Source organism: Salvelinus sp. IW2-2015, unplaced genomic scaffold, assembly GCF_002910315.2.
Source record: "Salvelinus sp. IW2-2015 unplaced genomic scaffold, ASM291031v2 Un_scaffold2461, whole genome shotgun sequence".
Lineage (NCBI taxonomy): Eukaryota > Metazoa > Chordata > Actinopteri > Salmoniformes > Salmonidae > Salvelinus > Salvelinus sp. IW2-2015.
This window is the reverse complement of record NW_019943779.1, coordinates 22199-27535: the sequence shown is the minus strand read 5'-3', so window position 1 is coordinate 27535 and position 5337 is coordinate 22199. Positions and strand designations below refer to the sequence as shown.

The 5337-nt window shown below is 44.2% G+C and overlaps 1 pseudogene; it reads left to right on the top strand.

Annotated features, from left to right (window-relative positions):
• The first annotated feature begins 979 nt into the window (after positions 1–979).
• LOC139025281 (piggyBac transposable element-derived protein 4-like) lies at positions 980–2449 on the top strand (annotated as a pseudogene).
• Positions 2450–5337: the final 2888 nt, after the last annotated feature.

Sequence of the window (5337 nt, the reverse complement as noted above, 5' to 3'; positions counted from 1 at the left end):
ATCGAGGAAAAGGAACATTTATTGAGTAAATGAATGTCTGCTGAGTGCAACCATATGAAGATCATCAAAGGTAAGGGATTAATTTTATCTCTATTTCTGACTTGTGTAACTTCTACTTGGCTGGTTACTGTTTGTAATGATTTGTCTGCTGGGCTATGTTCTCAAATAATCGTAAGGTATGCTTTCGCCGTAAAGCATTTTAAAAATCTGACACCGTGGTTGGATTCACAAGAAGTTAATCTTTAAACCTATGTAAAATATGTTTTGTTTTCTGAATTTTTATAATGAGTATTTCTGTATTTGAATTTGGCGCCCAGCAGTTTCACTGGCTGTTGAAGAGGTGGGACGCTAACGTCTCACGTACCCAAGAGAGGTTAAGGTGGGGGTTAGGGTAAGAGTGAGGTTAGGGTTAGGGGAGTCCTTCTATTGGTCAAGGTGTCAACAGTGGTGAAAACTGGCCACCAGAGAGGAAATTGCCACCGGCGCTGTCCTCCACTGCTGGTTGGCCGAGTGTCACTACATGACCGTCCGTCATGGATCCTGGATGTTTTCGTTCGTCAATACGTTTAACCCTCAGGTGATGTTGACCCGCCACTGTGATCAACCCTCCCGCTGTCCTTGGGTCAAAATGACCCGCCCTGGTGTTTAAAACCCTCCCGCGGTCCTTGGGCCATGTTGACCCGCCCTTGTGTTTAACCCTCCCACTGTCCTTGGGTCATGTTGACTCGCCACTGTGATCAACCCTCCCGCTGTCCTTGGGTCAAAATGACCCGCCCTTGTGTTTAACCCTCCCACTGTCCTTGGGTCATGTTGACTCGCCACTGGGATCAATCCTCCCGCTGTCCTCGGGTCATTGGTACACGTCCGTACATGTCCAGACACGTGAATCAGTGAAACCAATCCCCTCTATGTTATTATTCAACTTGTAATGCGATGACCTGTCAAATGGTCCTCAGTAGCATATCACAAACAGGGAAGGATGGCAGAGCATAAGGTCATGGAGATGATCCCAGGACCCACAACATATGCCGTTTCCCATGCCCATGACATCGCCTCAACATTCTACCTGTTCATCACACCAGCAATAGAGACAATCATCCTGGACATGACAAATCTGGAGGGGTTTCGAAAATATGAAGACAGCTGGAAAGGGATGGATGAGACTGACCTGCATGCCTACATAGGGCTGCAAATCTTAGCAGGTGTATACAGGTCCCGAGGTTAGGCTGCAGCTAGTCTATGGGATGCAGAGAGTGCAAGAATGCTACGATTTAATGACCGTGACTCGAGACCCGCAAGACGTGCGACAGACAAACTGGCAGCCATAAGAGAGGTCTGGGACAAGTGGGTCGAGCGGCTGCCAGTCCTCTACAACCCAGGGCCTGACGTGACAGTGGATGAGCAACTGGTTCCATTCAGAGGTAGTATATCTACGGTTCTTCCTAGGTTCTGTCCTTTCTAGGGAGTTTTCCTAGCCACCGGCCTTCTACGCACCACTTTGAGACATCAGCTGATGTAATATCAGCCGATGTAAGAAGGGCTTTATAAATTTGATTTGATATATATAATAAAAGTGATTTTGACTACTGATGTCTGTGACTGTTTCTGTGACTGCTTCTGCCGACATCGATACTAATAATTACCGATTATGCTAATCTCTTCTTGCCAAAGGTTGTTGTCCTTTCCGGCAGTACATGCCCAGCAAGCCAGCAAAATATGGGATTAAGTCATGGGTGGCCTGCGACGCCAAATCCAGCTACGCTTGGAAGATGCAAGTTTACACCGGGAAGCCGAACAGTGGAGGCCCAGAGAAGAACCAGGGGAGGCGGGTTGTGCTTGATGTGACAGAGGGACTGAGGACATGTAACAATTTCTTCACCTCTTATGAACTCGGACGGCAGCTCCTGAAGAGGAACGTCACCATGGTTGGCACGGTTCGAAAGAACAAGTCTGAGCTCCCACCTGCACTGCTTGCGTCAAAGGAAAGAGAGGTCTTCTCATCAAGGTTTGTCTTCACGCCCACCACCACTATAGTTTCCTACCTCCCAAAGAAAAACAAGAATGTGTTACTTCTGAGCACACTGCACACAGAGGCTGAAATTAGCGATCGTCAGGACAGGAAGCCAGCCATCATCCTAGACTACAATTGCACAAAGGAGGTGTGGACAACCTAGATAAGGTGATTGGAACATACAGCTGCAGAAGGATGATGACCAGGGGCCAGCGGGCAATCTTCCACAACATCATTGATGTTTCCTCCTACAATTACTTTGTCATATGGAGATAGATCAACCCTAGCTGGATGCCTCGTAAGCGGAACAAGAGGAGGGTGTTCCTGGAGCAGCTGGGAAAGGCACTTGTAACTCCATTCATCGAAAGGAGAGAGCATCTCCCCCGCACAGAAGCATCTGCAGCTCTTGTGATCAACCTGAGGAGCCAGCTGCCCTAGCCACAGCACCACCTGGGGCAAGTAAGAGGAAGAGGTGTCAAATCTTCCAAACCAAAGAAGGACTGTAAAACGACCCGAGCTTTCTCGTAGACTCGATGAGCACGTACAGCGGAGTGTCTTTCGACGATCAGGAGGACTCAGACCTCGTCTTCAAGTGCATCATCAATGCTCTAGCAGACGGCTGTGGGCCCTCTAAAAAGATAGGGAAATTGTGGGACATTGAGAAGGAGGAACGTATGAGATGCCTGAGTTGTAACACAGTCCAGTCTATACTCATTAAGTCCCTGTGTTGATCGAAGAAAATCTCCCCAACGAGCTGCAGGAATACAGCAAACAGTACTCTGACAACACGCTGACGACCTGTGACTACCATTGCACAGATCGAAATCACGAGCAATGTATTGTCATTATCCTCGGTTGTGTGTATGAGGATCGGACGGGTTAAAAACATTGGCAGAGATACCGCACACATAGTCAAGATAGAGAAGCGCTTTGCTTTCCTAGAGACTCTTGATCTGAAATACATTATGAAAGAACCCGACGCGACCGTTGACGCTCTATACGAGCTGTACACCGTTGTAGCCCACCGTGGTACTCACTACTGTGGACATTACACAGCTTGTGTGCGGGACGATGACAGTTGGTATCTTGCAGACAACACTCACGTCTGGTAGTGCTCTTGGGAGGATGTCAAGACAACCTACGAAGCAAGATCTAACTTATATGATGGGGTAGCTTACATGCTTATGTACCACAGGAAAAACAGTTGACATTAAACCTCTTGTGACAAGCGAGCTCTGTACAAATGTGATACTACTGTTGGTGTAACATCATGTGTATCATATTTCTGTCTGAAGTAATAAAGGCGTGATACATGTACCATTGTTTAGTCTCATTATTAGCTCATATAAGGATGATGAGTACATGCAGGTATAGAAGAAAGAGACAGTGACAAGCAAAGACATCTTGATACATGTACCGGCGTTTAACTAAATTGTATTATCTCATACAAGGATGGGTACAAGGCTGGGTAGCAATCAGTCACACAGGTATAAAACATTTTGCTAAGTTATATATCAAACTAAACTATCAATTCTTAACAAAATAACTATCCAGAGTATTAAATTCTTTGGAACAGGGGGGCAGTTTTGAGTAGCTTGGATAAAAAGGTGCCCAGAGTAAACTGCCTGCTACTGTGTCCCAGATGCTAATATATGCATATTATTAATAGTATTGGATGAAAAACACACTGACGTTTCTAAAACTGTTTGAATGATGTCTGTGAGTATAACAGAACTCACATAGCAGGCAAAAACCTGAGAAAAATACAACCAGGAAGTGGGATATCTGAGGTTTGTAGTTTTTCAAAGCTTGGCCTACCGAATACACAGTGTCTATGGGGTTAAGTTGCACTTCCTAAGGCTTCCACTAGATGTCAACCGTCTTTAGAAACTTGTTTCAGGCTTCTGCTATAAAGGAGGGGCTCATGAGACCTGTTTGAGTCAGTGATCTGGCAGAATGTCTCGGGCTTGTGACGCACGCTCCCGACAGAGTTAGCTCTCGTTCCAGTCCGTTGCTACAGACAATGGAATTCTCCGGTTGGAAAATTATTGATGATTTATGTTAAAAACATCCTAAAGATTGATTCCATACATCGTTTGATATGTTTCTACGACCTGTAACGGAACTTAGAGTTTTTGTCTGGACCTAGTGCTCATGTAGATGGATTACTGGGCTGAACACGCTAACAACTAGTGGCTATTTGGACATAAATTATGGACTTTATGGAACAAATCAGTAATTTATCGTCGAACTGGGATGCCTGGGAGTGCATTCTGGTGAAGATCATCAAAGGTAAGTGAATATTTATCATGTTATTTCTAACTTCTGTTGACTCCAACATGGCGGAAATTTCTTTGGCTGGATTGGGCTCTGAGTGCGTACTCAGATTATGCTTTTTCCGTAAAGCTTTTTTGATATCTGACACAGCGGTTGCATTAAGGAGAAGTCTATCTTTAATTCTGTGAATAACACTTMTATCTTTTATCGATGTTTATTATGAGGATTTCTGGGATTTCTGTGGCTATKTGCAAGATCACCGGATGTTTTGGAATCAAAACATTACTGCACGTAACGCGCCAATGTAAACTGAGATTTTTGGATATAAATATGCACATTATCGAACAAAACATACATGTATTGTGTAACATGATGTCCTATGAGTGTCATCTGATGAAGATCATCAAAGGTTAGTGATTCATTTTATCTATATTTCTGCTTTTWGTGACTCCTKTCTTTGACTGGAAAAATGGCTGTGTGTTTTTTGACTTGGCTCTGAACTAACATAATCATATGTTGTGCTTTCGCTGTAAAGCCTTTTTGAAATCAGACGATGTCACGTTCCGACTATTTCTGTTAGTTTGTTTGTATGTGTTAGTTGGTCAGGAGTGAGTTTGGGTGGGCATTCTATGTTGTCTGTTTTCTATGTTGGTTTAAGGGTTGCCTGGTATGGCTCTCAATTAGAGGCAGGTGTTTGGCGTTCCTCTAATTGAGAGTCATATTTAGGTAGGTTGTTTCAGTGTTCGTTGTGGGTGGTTGTCTCCTGTTTCAGTGTTTGTCGCACCATACGGGACTGTTCGTTATGTTTGTACATCGTCATTTTTGTGTAGTCTATTTCCCTGTTTCGTGCGTTCTTCGTGTTTTATTGTAAGTTGTATGTCTGGTTTGTCTACACATTCGTTTTGTTATTTTGTTAGTTAATTCAAGTCTAGTTCGTTTTCTGTCTTAGTTGTTTGGTCGTGTCTTTATTAAATCATGTCATTTACAAAGCTGCGCCTTGGTTCAATCACTACTCCTCCTCTTGGTTGAAGAGGAGGAGGACTACCGTA